This window comes from Petaurus breviceps, unplaced genomic scaffold, assembly GCF_028583685.1.
Source record: "Petaurus breviceps papuanus isolate PSGF00001 unplaced genomic scaffold, PetGlider_PUasm1.0 186, whole genome shotgun sequence".
Classification (NCBI taxonomy): domain Eukaryota; kingdom Metazoa; phylum Chordata; class Mammalia; order Diprotodontia; family Petauridae; genus Petaurus; species Petaurus breviceps.
The window spans coordinates 33,208,329-33,224,117 of NW_027185798.1; the positions used below are offsets into that span (position 1 = coordinate 33,208,329).

The 15,789-nt window shown below is 40.3% G+C and overlaps 1 non-coding gene across 1 annotated transcript; it reads right to left on the minus strand.

Annotated features, from left to right (window-relative positions):
* Positions 1–8,396: 8,396 nt before the first annotated feature.
* On the minus strand, positions 8,397–8,469 carry TRNAV-CAC (transfer RNA valine (anticodon CAC)). The gene has a single exon. It is a non-coding gene; the product is annotated as a tRNA-Val (tRNA).
* Between the last annotated feature and the right edge of the window lie 7,320 nt (positions 8,470–15,789).

Sequence of the window (15,789 nt, forward strand, 5' to 3'; positions counted from 1 at the left end):
TTTTAAAATAATTTAGAGGGAAATTTGGGAGAGGTCAGGTGAGTCCCTGCCTTTACTCCAACATCTTGACTCTGCCCTTCAGTCCCTAACCCCAAGATGCTCACAGCCTAGTGAGGGAGACAACATCCAAGCAATTCTATACAAATAGGCTATAGACAGGATACATTTGAAATAATCAACAGAGGGCAAAAAATACTCCCTGCTCTCAAATTCATGGTCTATTGAAAGTATCATGCAAACAGCTATGTACACATAGGATATACACAGGGGAATGGGAAATAATCTCAGAGGAGAGGCAATAAAATTAAGTAGAAATCTTCTAGATAGTGAGGAACAAGCACACTGAGCAAATACACATGCAATTTCATGGTTAAGTGTCCTTTCTCTTTCTTGGTATACCTATTGGGAAAGTTGGTCCTTGGCTAAATTGTGGTACTCAGAGGCAAGGCTAGGTTGCTTATGCTTCAAAGATGGACTACACTGGGAACAGCTTAACCAGAACTTTGGGGTCAGGACATTCCTCTTCTAAACTCAACCATTTCTTTCATTACCCTCTTATGTGCCAGGTTAATCACTCCTTCAATATTTTAGAAAGGGCAGAGATCCTTATCATCAAATCCACAGAAGTCTCTCCTGTTTTGTTTCTTTGGGTGGGTTGTGAAGGAGTTTCACTTTCCAAGAGGCAGGTGGCAGTATAGGGAAACATAAAGACAGTTCTTGTTTTATGTAAATGTGCCATTTTGGAGACCTCTATGTAAACTAATTTTTATGTAATGCAAATTCCTCCCCCTACTCCCTATAGGAAGGGGAGGGAAAGAGACCGGTAGAGAAGCTTGCCCCTTAGAAGAAGGGGGCTAGGCACATGGTTCAAGGACTTGTGAGGGCCAGGAACAGAGAAGTATGAGGAGGAAGAGCATTCAGCAGGGCCCAGGGCCAGCCATGCTGGCCCAAACCAAAAGGAAGAACACAGGGCATATGAGATGAGGAAGAAGGGGGAAGAGGGAGCTCAGAGTGAAATGCCTCCATTTTTCCTGTAAAATATGTGGCAAGCTTCTAAACTGAGAAGATGGGAGAAGGGGGAACCATGGAAGAGTTGAAGAAGGATGAAGTTTTAGAGAATGCATAGTGAGTTAGTGAAAGAGGTATAGTAAGATTGTCTAGTAACAATAAAAGCCCAGTTAAGGTTGCATGACAGAAATCTGTAGTGTACCCAATCAGGATGGTTGCATGATTTTCTTCACATTTGTTTATTTCATTTGTTCTCTTTGAATTTAGCCTTGTAACGGTAAATATGTAGGAGCAAAGGTGGTGGTTGGTGCGAGTGATCCAAGTTTGAGGCTTAGCATGAAGCAATCACTGATATGATAAGCAGGATAGAGCCCCTGGAGAAGAGGACAGTGTAGAGTTGACTTGGTACACCAAGAGGTCAAGGTGGGGAAAAAGGTCAAAAGTAATTAGTCCAAGGATGATGGATGGTCTGGGAGAGAACTGAGAGGTCAAGGGATTGAAGGTTAAAGTGTGGGTGGAGAGCAATATTTAGTAAGAGGAGGAAAAAGGAAAGATGAAAATCCAATAGATCCTAGTCAGATAAGGAGATTCCAGGATTCTTAAACATTGAGGTGATACATTAGATGAAATGGTCAAGGGTATGACCATCTTTGTGTGTGGCTATGGTAAATGAAAGAGTAAATCATAGTTAGTGAGTGGGCTGATCCCAGATGATTACCAGCTGTATGATCCTGGGCAAGTCACTTAACCCTATTTGTCTCAGTTTCCTCATCTATAAAATGAGAAGGAAAAGGCAAACCACTACAGTATCTTTGCCAAGAAAACCCCAAATGGGGACACAAAAGTGTTGGACACGACTGAACAACAATAGCAACAACAATACAGGCATGGCACAGAAAAGCTCCTGAATAAATGTTCATTGAATTAATTAATTTAATTAAAATTTAGTTTGAGGGAAAATTAGCACCTGAGACCTACACAATTCTTATAGGATTTCTTTTTTGCAGGGTCCCTTAAAAGGATTTGGGGCATAGAATCCTTAAAGAATTAACCAGGAATTATATGGACTTTCTAATCTTAAGTCAGATAGACTTTGGACAGAGATCTTGCCCTTGTTTAGGGTTATTGAAGCAGTTTATTGGCATGTGTTCAAAGATATTAGATGCTAATTGACCTCTAAAATTATAACAGCAGGTTAATTTTGCACTGGAACAGGAAGAATATTCAACAAGGACATAAGGCTTTGCTTGGGTAGAGACAATTCACCTTGGGTCTTTTGGGCTAGATGTAATGTGACTCTTGTGTCTTTGAAACAACTTTCAAGATAAACAAGTTTAAGCCACTTATATGCTTTTAAGATATTCATTAACCTGCTTCAAAAAGGTGCATCAGTATCCCCCAGGGTCACCAAGAAGCTGCACAAATGGAGACATGGCTTGAGGCCTGGCCTTCTGAACCAATGAAATCTTGGGAATAGCTTCATTGCATTTTAGGGAAAGAACCAACCTAATCTACCTGAAAGGAGGGAACCCTGAGAGATATAGATTCAATCACAGATGTGAAACTTCAATTACCTATTCGTGGTTCATAAAGGAAGTACTAAGAAGCATTTACATTTTCTTGTTTAAGAGATAGGAAGTTTCTCCCTCAATTTGATGAAATTGTAGGGTTACTATCTACTAGTTGGCTGAAGGATCAGCCTTGTGGCCTTTAAAAAGCCAGCTTGAAACCTTCTCTAAGATGTTAGTACAGCTATTAGTAGTCAGTTCTTAGGAGCCATTGGAGGAAGGAGAGGGGAAGTATTTCTCCTCAATGCTCCCATGGCAGCTTCTGGTAGAGTGGAGTCAAGGGAGTAAATGAGAAGAGTTGAGAAAGAGTATTAACCCTAGAAGTCAAATTAAGTACATCTGTAGAGAGGAGTAGATCCGAGGAGCCCACCTAAGTGACTTGTCCAGCAAAGATATCACACCAAAAAGGGAGAAACATGAAGAAAGCAGGAAGGAAAGGATATTGGAGTTCTCCAGAATCAGAGGCATTAGTTTTCTGGGTCATATGTGTCTCCTTCATTTGTGACTATCTGAATGCTATACATGTACACATTCTTTCTACTGATGTGTTCTTCTGTGGGAGAGTACACCCCCCAGGTTTATGGGGGAAATGTTTTAATGTTAATGTTCATAATATGTTGTTTCCAAATTACCAATCACCATTTGAAAGATAGCACCAAAACACTCTGAGCTATTGCACTATTTGCTCTAACACTCCTGGGTTGGATATTGTAATGTTAATTGGATTTAAGATCTTCCCTGACCATTAATAGGCCTCACATGGAGACCATTAAGGGAAGCTTGCTTAGGGGAGGCTTGCTGGTAGGAAAGCTTTCACACTTTTTGCTAGTTTCTAATTAGGTATTGAGTCACAAAGGTTGTGATGCCTTCTGGCTCTGAGAAGTGTATACACACTCTGAGCTGGTATTTTGCTTTGGGAGCTTGCTTATGAGAAGGAATTTGTGATTCCCTGGTCCAGATTCTGAGTGGTTGTATGTTCAGAGCTCCCCAGTTGCTCAGATGTAAAGGCTCTCTAGACCCAGGGATGTATGTAAAGTATATAGCAATATTGCTTTGATTCAGGCAGAGTCCTGTCTGTTGGTCTTTATTTCTCTGCTTGTATTTTCTCAGTTTGTATTTTCTCTGAAGTTCAGGGTGCTGACATTTCCCCTGAACTAGTGAATGTAATTAAAAAAGATTGACCCCTTAAATAGCTATCTTTCCTAGTAAAACAGATCTAAAAACCTATGCTAGCAGCCATCCTGGGAATGCCAGTGTGGTTGCCACTACAGATATCCAGAGAATAGATGCTGTCTTGGGTTCTAGGGTTATTTCTGGAGCTATGCTCTTAAAATGATGATGGTGCAAAAAAATCTCTACCACATTGGACAGGTCCCTCATTAACTCAGTACTTCAAGGAGGGGTGAGAGGGGGAAAAAATGACCTAAATATTGTCCAAGTGATGACTCTATTGAAATGTGGCTGGAAAGGAGTCTGAAGAATGGCACTTCCTCCTATAGAGATTGGCTTTTTTTTGGTTCCGGGGGGAAGTACCTGTAAATACAGGTGAGGTTAAGCAGAGACTGGGGGGGGGGAGGAATTAAACATACAGATATTTACATACATATGCATATACATATACATGTATTATGTGCACATATCTATGTATATATTTATGTGTATAATATGATAGATAATCATTAATCTGCTCCAAAAATATGCCATTTCAATAGGAGGGCAATTTTCATATTGAAGAATGAGGCTTCCATCTTTGCTGCTTTTTAGTACTTAGATATTATATATTAGATATACCCTGTCATAATGTTTGTAGGGAAGTGAAAAACTGGACTGACTTTATTTATTCCCTCCTGTTACCCAGGACTGCAGTCTATCCTAGAGTAGTCCTCAACTACAAGGAAATTTTCTCCATGGTCATCCCAAAACATTTGGCTCTATGTTTCTCCTGGTTCTGAAAGAGTTCTTACGAAGGCTGAGATCATAGCATGAGGGAAGGAAAGAAATACTAAATAAGGCTGAAAAACCAGTGGAAGAACATTTTCTTAGCTTGGTCATGATGCTCAAAACCACACATCTTGCAACACACATGTCCATCACACAAAGCCTGCTGGTTTACAACCTGGAGATACCAGTTCTTTGGCAACTGTCACCCCCATCTGATGTACACCAAAGCATTTTCCCTGTACTTGCACATCTGTTTTTGGGAGATGAGGAAAAAAAGAACAAAAAAAAATACAAACCTGTCAAAATCCCCCAAGGTCTTTGCCATTGACCTCATGTTTCTTCTTTCCTTTATGATGGCCTGCTTCTTTCTCCACCTAGGGCATTCCCAGAGAATCGTGGAATTCAGTAGAAACCTCTTTCTCAGTTGAGTCCTTTAGGACTCAGGTCCTGCCCTTACCAGAACTGGGGTGGGGAGGAGGGGGAGTGAAGCCAGAGTGAGGGAGGGATGGAGAGAGTGCGTTTGGGAAGGTGCAGTTGAGAAGGAATTGGAAGAAGACATTTCTTGATTCCCAGGACATCTGCTAGTTTTCCACTCTGTTTATTTCATTTCCCACTCTACCACCAGCCCCCAAAAGTGGACATTTCCTCTGCCAACAGAGCACAATCAGTTTCCTGAGGCTAAGATGATTCTGTTTTGAGAGAAGAGGAGGAATGGAGACAGGGCTTCATTGCTGAGAAGCTGATGGACCTTTGACTATGAGTAAAAAATGATGGAAGGGAGAGAAAAAGGGAGCATCAATGCAAGTGGCATTGTGTCTGCTTAACTGTAGATCTCATCATTTCCTCTTGAACAAAATAGAGTTGCTTGAAAAAAAAGAACTATAAATTAGTGTGGATTGTAAATACTCTAAGTGTCAATCCAAAATAGTGAAAGACAATATTTTTAAGATAGTCCATGTTTCAATGGCTAACCCAGAGAACTTGAAAGCCAATGGTCCTAGTTCTCATTGGAACCATTTAGGTAACATTTCTGCCATAGTCATTTTCTCTACATGCTAGTTTTTCTGGATTCCTGTTATGATCCAATGTGACAGTCTCTTCTACTTAACTTTTCAACCACCGTGGGTCAATGGTTAAAGAGGGAAAACTCCTATGGCAAGCATTACTGAGCCTGGAAACAGGAGGAATAGAACCCATGTGAGCCAGCATCCTTATGTCTGAGTGCAGTTTCAATTAAATTGTTTGCATTTTTATCAAAATAGGGGCTGGGTTTAAAGCCAGTGGCCATGATTTCACATCCTAACTTTGATGCTTACTACTTTTGTGACCCTGGGCAAGTAATTTCTAGAGTCTCAGTTTCCTGGCATCCAGCATTTTCCTTCAGATTGACACTATTATTATCTCTTCTGGAACAACAGAGGAATCCGTTATCCTCTCTTCTGCCTGGTTAGCTTAGTCAGTAGAACATAAGACTTTTAATCTCAGGGTCATGAGTTTGAGCCCCATATTGGGTGACTTATACCTGTTTTCGTTCAACCTGATAGGTCTCCAATTACTCAACAAACTTTTATTAAGTGCCCACTCCAATAACTGACAATTCCAGTTGGGCAACTCAGCCCCTTCTTTCCTTCCCTCCTCTCTGTAAAGTAATGAGACTTTATGGCTTCTGAGATACCTTCTATATTCCTATATGAATCAACATGAGGAACATGGCACCCAGCATTAAGTTTCCTTCAGGTTGGCATTTACTTTCTTTCTTCAACACTGTTCCCTTCCTAGCTTATTGTTACACTTTTTGTGACACTTCATTCATTACAGGTTTCTAGAATCCAGTCCCACCCAGGATGCCGGTTAATCAAATCACTTCTACAGTCTTTCTCTGTCTCCTATGTGCAAAGCATAACAGACAGATTTTCACTTTTTTTCTAAAAGGAAGAAAACAAAATTCTCTGTTCTTTAAGAGTTTTTATGCTACTGGGATTTCCCATAAAGGGAGTGGAGATTCAATCTGTAAATCCAAGGGAATTTGAGGATGAAGAGAGCACGCATAACTGATTCTGAAAGTCAAGGATGTGGTAGGGGGATTTGGCAGTTCCAGAAGTGAAAGGAGTAGAGGGAAGAGGGCTGTGAAAGGAGTTTATCTGGTGCAGTCCTACAGGTCAGTATATATAGTGGTAAGAGGATGGGGTGCTCATCGATAGATCGAAGAGAAGCTGAACCCCTCTGGAGACTGGAAGTCTAGGGTCAGCAGGGGATCTGGACTGGGATCCTGACAGCTTGGAAGTTCAACTCGATGCCCCTCGGGGAATTGGTGCCCTGATAAAATCCCTAGATCATTTCACTTTAGTTACAGCACTGCATAAATGGAATGTTCTTGTCCAGGGATCAAGGAGGCGGTAAATTACTGAAGTAACAGTATCACATCAATCTTGACTTTGTTGATCTAAGGGAACCCTTGAGACAAAAGGATTTTGTAGATTAGTGAAAGGATAGTTTGGAGAAGGAAACAAAGACACTGGAGACGTTGCTTTTATTTTGTACCCAAAGGCATCAAGAAACAATCTCAAGGAAGAATTTATCCACATGTTCTCCAGAACTTCCCTGGTGCCTGGAACGCATTCCCTCTTCGATTGCCTTCTTCAGAACACTTTTGGGTTTTTGAGGACAGGAGCCAGGTCACATTTTACCAAAACCAATCACTTTCCAGGCACCTACTCACCTACTGCTGAAGACCGAGCGGACTGGGTTCTCTATACATTAATGCTGTCTCTGAGCAAGCTTGTTCGGATGGCAGAGTTAAAATGGAAAAAGAAAAAAAGCCAAAGTGCTTTTTTTCTGGAGCAGAAGACTAAGCTGGACTGAGAGGTGGAAACCTATCTTTTCCCGGCCTTTCCACCTCTCTGCCCTCAATATTCTTTGCCTCTTCTCTCTTAACCGTTCCTTACCAGCCTTTTTGTGGCACAGGGCGGAAAATAAGTGAAAATCGGGTTCGAGAGAGAAAAAAATCAAAATGATTGTGAGTTTCACTTTCTGGAACACAAGTATTATTTCTTCTGGGATACTAGAAGAAGATTTTTTCCTTTGCTTTTGCACGGCTAGCTCAGTCGGTAGAGCATGAGACTCTTAATCTCAGGGTCGTGGGTTCGAGCCTGTGGGATGGGCCTTTTCTTACCTTTCTCTATTTTCTTTGGACCTGACGGTCTCAGTTACTCAGCTCAATAAATCTTTATTAAGTGCTTACCCAGACATCTGAAAGTTCCATTTGGGCAACACAGCTTCCTGTCTTCCTTCCCTCCTCTCCCTCCTTCCTTTCCAGTGTGCTGCAAGATTGTATCCTTGCCTGTGACCAAATCGTTTCTGGCGAGACCAGGGACATACTTCCACCGTAAATACCATAAAAAACACTGCCTCTGCTTTTTCTCTGTAGCTTCCAGGAGCCTAACTGGAGTTGAAACTGGGAATTTTGGCCCGGAGCTACTACCAATAACCGTACCTGGGCCAAGAGTCTGGGAGGAGCGAGAAATTCGTACTAACACTGCGGTTTGTTTGTGTGTGTGTGTGTGTGTGTGTGTGTTTTTAAGCCTTCTACTAACCGCTAGGGAACCGAAACACCTAATCTCTCTCTCTCACACACACACACACACACACACACACACACACACACCTCTCCCTCTACGACGTCTAGTAGAGAACCCCGGTTTGTGTGTCTTGGGAGTTACTGAACTCGAGGAAACCTCAGCAACCACCTAAGCTACACACAGAACAGCACGATCTAATTGCCAGGCCGGTGCATCCCCATATGGTTTTTCCACTTTCCCTGATTATTGATTTCCGAGGAGTGTCAATGTGGCCTGGCAAAAAGTATGACAGAAGGAACAATGTTTCCGCCCGGTTTCGAACCGGGGACCTTTCGCGTGTGAGGCGAACGTGATAACCACTACACTACGGAAACTACCTCTATGAGGAATCCTTCGTTCTTCACACCTGAAATTTGTTGCATGGTTACAGTTTGGTCTTGGTGATATTTATCAGGCTATGGAATATTTCTTTGGAATTCTAAGTTCGCCCAGGCCTCTGTGCGTGAATTGCTGCTCACACAAACCATCTGACGTTTCTCCCTCCCACCCCTCCACGCCAGTCCTGGCAGCTCCCTGGCGGTTTCAGCTTCCTATTCAGCCAATTTCCAGCCTGCTTTTATTTCTCAGACCACTGCTGGTCCCTGCACGTGTACATCCCATCTATGTTACTCACAAAAGGACGCTGGATCAAACTTCACAGCTAGGGCCTTATATGTGCTCCCTAGACCAATCTATCATCCATGAGAACTGAGTAACACAGTCTGCTGATGGGGAGTTCCCTAGTGGGGAAGGCAAGGTTGCTGGTTCCCATCTCTACTCTCATCTAAAATCTGGAAATTTTGTCATATGAAAGGAATGATTGAAAAATTAGAGTGGTGATTAATTCCCAGTCCAAAATGGATAGTCATAGGTTATGGGGAGATAAATTTTCAAAAAAGAAAACACAAATTGTTCCCCACAAATGAATCACTAACATTTATTAAGTTCCTATTATTTCCTATGCACAGTGCTAAGCATTGGGGAGATAAAAAGAGGTAAAAGACAGTCCTTGTCCTCAAGGACTTCACAGTCCAATGGGGAAGACAAGCAAATGTGTGTGTGTACATATACGTATATGCATGTACAAACAAGCTACATACAGGATAGATAGGAAACAACTAAAAGAGGGAAGGCACTAGAATTAAGAGAAGTTGGGAAAGGTTTTCTGTAAAAGAGGAGATTTTAGCTAGGACTTAGAGAAGGCCAGAGAAGTTGGTAGGCAGAAATGAGAAAAAGCATTCCAGGCATGGGACACAGAGAAAATACTCCAAGCTGAGAGATGGCGTGTCTTTTTTGTGGAAGGGCAAGGAGACCAATGTTACTAAATGGAAGACAATGTGAGGAGGAGGATGGTGTAAGAAGACTGGAAAGGTGGGAGAGGAAATGGAATATGTTTTGAATAGGTTGGAATACCAAACAGAGCATTTTGTATTGATTCTGGTAAGAAGTGGTAAGAAGCCACTAGAGTTTGAGTTTTAAGAAAATCTCTTTTGTGTCTGAATGGAACATGAATTGGAAAAGGAAGAAACTTAAGGCCGACAGAGTCACCAGGAGGCTATTTCAATAGTACACAGTCATGAGGTGACAAAGGGCCTGCATCAGAGTGGTGGCAGTTTCAGAGGTGTGAAGGGTGAGTATTTGAGAGGTGTTGAAAAGATGAAATCGATAGACCTTAGCAACAGGTGTGGATATGAGGGGTGAGAAACAGTGGTCTAGGATGACTCCTTAGTTGTGAGCCTGAGAGACTAAGAGGAAGATGTTATCCTCTACGGTATTAGGAAAGATAGCAAGAGGGGGAAGTAACAGGAAGCACCCTAGCATACCCAGGATGGCTGTTAGCATAGGTTCTTAGATCTTCTTTTCTAAAGGAAAGCAACTCAAAAGGGGTTAACAATCTTACTTTAATCAAACATATATATCTTTTACTTAGTTCAGGGGGGAAAGTCAGCACCCTGAACTTCAGAGAAAATACAAACAGAAATTATAAGCAGAAATAATGGCATAAAGACCAATAGACCAATGTCTGACCATTACATACATACCTACATACATATATGGTTACCAGAGAGAGAAGCACCAACATCTGGGTTTTCAAAAAGGGGGGTGGTCCTTAATAGCTACCCAGAGTCTCATCTGGCTATATTACTTGAACGCTCTTCCCATTAGTAAGCCCTAAAGCAAAATGTTAACCTCAGAGTATATGTATACTTCTTCAGGGTCAGAGGGCATCACAACCCTCATGACCCACTGCCTAATTACAAAGTAACAAAAGGTGTGGGCATTCCTGGAAAAACAAGCTTCCCCTAATCAAGCTTCTCTTATTGGGCTCCACTTGAGGCCTCTTAATGGGCAGGGAAGATCTTCAACTCCCATTAACATTACAGGGGAAGATTTAGAAGGAAAGGTACTGAGTTCTGTTTTGAGCATGTTTAATTTGTGGTGTCAATTGGACATCTTGTTTAAGATGTCTGAAGAACAGTTGGAGATAGATTAGAGACCAGCAAAGAGGGTGGGACAGGATTCGTTAATCTGAGAATCATTAGCATAGAGATGATAATGAAATTCATGGGAGCTGATGAGATCACCAAGTGAAATGGTGGAAGAAGAAAAGAGGACCCAGGACAGAACTGTGAGAGACACCTATGAGTAAAGGGAGTGATCTGGAGAAGAATCCAACAAAGGAGAAAGAGGAGTAGCAGAGAAACCTCCCCCCCACCAAAGAGAAGAGAATATCAAGGAGGAGGGGGGTGATCAGCATCACCAAAGGTATCAGAGAAGTCAAAGAGAATGAGGACTAAGAAAAGGACATTCAATCTGGTAACTAAGAGATCGCTGATAACTTTGGAGAGAGCAGTTTCTGTTCCAAAACCAAGCATATATTTCCATCCAATATTTCCATTGTTGTGTATGTACCCTGAAAGAACCATCCAAAAGATCAGCAAAAAAGGAATGATCTATTAAAGATTCTCATAGTCACATTATATCTAATGAGGGTATGAAAAATGTAGTGACTTCTACAATATAATTTCTAATTCTTTTACATAATGGTTGAACCAATCTGTAGCTCCACCGCTAGTGAATTCATGTTCCTGTCTTTTCAGTGCCTCCCTCCAACCTGACTATTGTCATCTTTTGTCATCTTTGTCAATTTTCTGGTGGTTAGAAGAATCCACAAGATTGTTTTGATGTGCATTCTTATTATATGATGTTTTCAGCATGATTTCATTATGTGGGTGATATTTAAAATTTTTTTGAAAGCCCTTCATATCCATTGATATAAAGGTCTATTTTGTCAGTTGATGACAGCCTTATGTAGATGAGTAAATTTCTGTATTTTCTGAATATCAATCTTCTTCCAAAACTAATAGATGTAATCTTTTCCCCCACAATTCACACTCTCTCTTCTTAAACTGCCTGAATTGATCTTGCTCCTGCAGAAGAATTTCAATGGTTTGTTAAAACAAGGATTGCTTCATTTAGGTTACCACCTAGTTGTGGTTATGAGAAGTAACTCCTTCTAGTTGGTCTAAAGGATAATGATGTGATCTGATATATTTGGGTGGAACATCCATCTGGAACTTGTAGTATACCAAGGAAGGAAATAATCTAAACCTATTTTCTGCCTAAATGAGTTCCTGTGTTTCCAGTAGGAGTTGTTTTTTTTTTTGTCTTTTATTAAATGAATTTCTCTAGATTTTTTTTTGTTTTAGCATCACCTATATTTAGCAGTATTTTCTTGCCTTTTTCACAAAGCTCTAAAATAAGGAATTGGGAAAATGAGGGAAAATAGATCAGCAAAACTAAGCCACACATAGAAATAGTATGACATTTTATGCAGTGCTTCACAGCCATGGTCATCCATCTCTTCAAACGACTCTTCTTTGTGGTCACCCTTGAACATTATAATTCCACCCCATTCAATTTTGATTCTTTTATAGTTACTTTTCTTGTCATTGATGTTGCTATAGTCATTGTGTGCATGTTGATTTCTTGGTTCTGCTGCTTCACTTTGCAGGAGTTTATATATGTCTTCCTATCCTCTTCTATGGTCATCATAGTCATCATTTCTTACAGCCCAGAATGGATTACTTGTCAAAGAGGATGAATAAGAAACTCACAAAAGAAGAATTACAAACTATTAACTATATGCAACATTACTTGAAATCACTAATAATAAGAGAAATGCTTGTCCAAAAAAAACTGAGTTTAAGAAAATTGGCTAAGATGACATAAGTTGGGAATAGTCAATGATGAAGGGATCATGGAAAAATAGAGACGTTAAAACACTGTTAGGGAAGATATCGTTAGTACAAACATTCTAGAAAGCTATTTGTATTATACTAGAAAAGTGACTAAAATATGTCTTTGACCCAGAATTCCCAAGAATTTCTAACACATAAGGAGTGGGTCAGTGGATTTTGTATTCATTCCCAAGTGTGGAACACCATCAGGAAGGTAATGGGTCCAACCTTCTGAACCCTGTGTGTGATATACATGAGCAATCAGGCCTCAAATTAGAGGTGAAACCTCCTAGGAGGTTGAATTTCTGTTGTTCTGCCATCTTGAAATCTCTTTCCCAAGCAAAACCTCCAAAGACAATCAATATCTGTAACTCTTTAGGAATCTCATAGGGATCTGTCTGGGGAGTAAATAAAGGAAAGGGTTTCATCTTTAAGGGCACTTGAGGACATCCTTACCATTCCCTCTATCCTTCATCTAACCACCTCCTCAGTACCCTTCAACCCCACAAAACAATTGTCCTACCTCTCATCTTCTTCAATCCACTGGGCCTAGAGAACCCAACTCCACTCTCTTCCTATGACCTTCTCCTCCTACAATCAAACATACCTCCATAGTTCTAGCCTTTAGCAACTGCCTGGCTAAATGTGCACTTAAAGATCATATTCCATATACTATGAACAACCTGGACAAGAGGAAAAACTAGATAAGATAGGAAACAGATTTAAAAAAGCCTGTAACAGTAGCAGGATATTATAATAATGGAGGAATTCAAGACCATTTCTGGAGCTACCCTCTACTCACAGCAGAAGACAAATTATTGATAAGCTTCTGAGATGATCTTGCTTTTCAAAAGAAGAGCAGATGGAACTAATGGTATGAGCCTAATTTGTACCCATAAGTGGAAAAATAGAAATGATGGGAACTTTGGGAAAACATGATCCCCTTCCATCTTATGAATTTGTGATAGGTAAGGAGAGGCAAGCTAGGTACAGAAGCACACTCTAGATTTTGGGAAAATTGAGTTTCATATAATTTAGAGAGAGAGCAAGTTAACATTCTAGAGAGAAAAAACCCATGAGTGACCTAAAGAATGAAGTTTTGACAACAAAAATTATTCTAGTGAAAGAGAAAACATTTGAGATATGGATGCACAGGATATTCATTGACCACCTTATATTTCAAAGGCATGTACAGAAAATGAAAGAAATGGCAGATATCTTACAACAAATACAAGAATGCCAATGTTAAAAGAAATGTCAGAAGTCCTGACAACAAAAAGATAAAAGAAGGCACTTGAGTTACAGAAATGGTATAGCTACATTTTATGCATTGCAATTCATTTACTTGTGATGAAAAGTTTTAAAATAAAAAAAGAGGTTATATTTCAAAAGAAGCCAAAATGAGTCAATACTTACACAAATCCAATTACTAAGTTAATTCTACAACTTCATGGCTCTAAAAGGCTCTAAATTTCAGCAGGCTGATCACCATATGCCCAGTTTTGGCCACCAAAAAAACTGTCAGAAACCTAAGACATGTTCTCATGTACAGCTCACAGCCTCAAAGATGGAGTTCTTTTGAGTTCTAACATCTTCTGCTTCCCCCAGGTGGCATCTTCACACAGTCTTAATTCTATGATCTATACTGGGGGGAGAGGAGGAGGAGAATGGGAAGGGTGGAGAGAGAGGGAACTCAAATCAAAAAGCTCCATTCAATTTTGTAGCAAGATCTTCACCAGGAAATAACAGTGAAGAGGAAGGAAGGAAGGAAGGAAGGAAGGAAGGAAGGAAGGAAGGAAGGGAGGAAGGAAGGAAGGGAGGAAGGAAGGGAGGGAGGAAGGAGTGTATACAAACACCCAGGGCAACTGAAACATCTAAAGCTTTAGAGCTGCCAGTGTCTCTGGTAATGCAATGATGACGCTCTCCATTGTTCTTCTGATGGATATTTCTTATCTTTTCAGTTGCCATCACATTGTTTTACTTCAGCAGCTCCTCTGATTTTGGGACTTCTCTCTGCAACCAATTTCTATACTTCAATTCTTCAGGATCATCTACATTAGTCTAACCTTCCATTTGCTAAAGTACAATGACTACAAAGTCTTTCCTTGTAAGAACAGGCTGAGAAGTCTTTTTAGTCCATAGTTATGAGTCACTACACCCAGTTAAAGGAAACTGTACCAAAGTCAGAGTGACCTGAAATTTGGAATCCCTATAACTTGAGTTTCACTTTACCTGTGGCAGACATCTTTTGTCCACAAAATTTGCTTTAGGAACCTCTTCTAAGGAAGTCTCAGAGTCATTTTATGGAAGCTAGAGTTATGAAACTGATTTCACTCCAAGTCTCTCTTCAGACTGGCATAGAAGTGAATCTAAACAAGACCAAAATTAAACAAAGAAGGCATAGCCATTATCCTGCCCCCTGCTGGCACAAGTTCTTGATTTTATAATCTATTTCTGTCAACAGCAAAAGTCAAACAACAACCACAAAAGTCAAACAACAACCAACAACAACCAATTTCACCCTCCCTCTTCTCCAGGCTTACCTTGCCCTCCCCAATATCCCCAGCCTTTTTTTTTTTTTTTACAGATTTTTTGCCAATCACAGATCCTTACTATTTCTCTTCTTCCCTCCAGTGACAGAATTTGCAGCTCCAGTTACTTACATGGACAACACATGAGCATCCATGAACATACAACATAAGTAATTTAAATTGACCTATCATAGAGAGAGAAGTGATCACCCTAGTTACATAATATGATGTACAGGAAGGAACCTAATAGCAGGAATTCATATTATGATGGTGGTATGTTTCATCTTCAGTCTTCTGGACTACTGGTTTACCATGGCATTGATCAGAGTTCTCAAGTCTCTCAAAGTTGTTTTTCTCTTATAATGCTTTGCTTTTCTAGTTCTACTCATTTCAGTTAGCATTGATTCATAAAAATCTTCCCAGCTTCCTCAGAAACTACCCATTTAATCTTTTCTTATGGTGCAACAATATTCCATTATGTTCATATATCATAATTTCTTCCCCTACCCACCGCCCCAAAATAGCAGTCCCACAGGATATCCCCTCCTCCAATCTGCTCTCTCCCATATCTTCTCCCATACCCCCTTTGACTTTTCCAGTAGGGCATGGTGGATCTCTATGCTCCAGTGCCTATATATCATATTTTCCAATTACATGTAAAATAGTATTAATAATATTATATATATATTTAAACATTTGATTTTAAAACTTTGAATTCCAGATTCATTCCCTTCCTCCCTTGTCACCCACCCTTACTGGGAAGATAAGCAGTTCAGTATAGGTTGTATAGCTAATGGAAAACATTAACATAGTAGATATATTGTAAAAGACTGACTATATTTCCCTCCCTCCTATCCCACCTCTCACTTGTTCTATTCTCTAC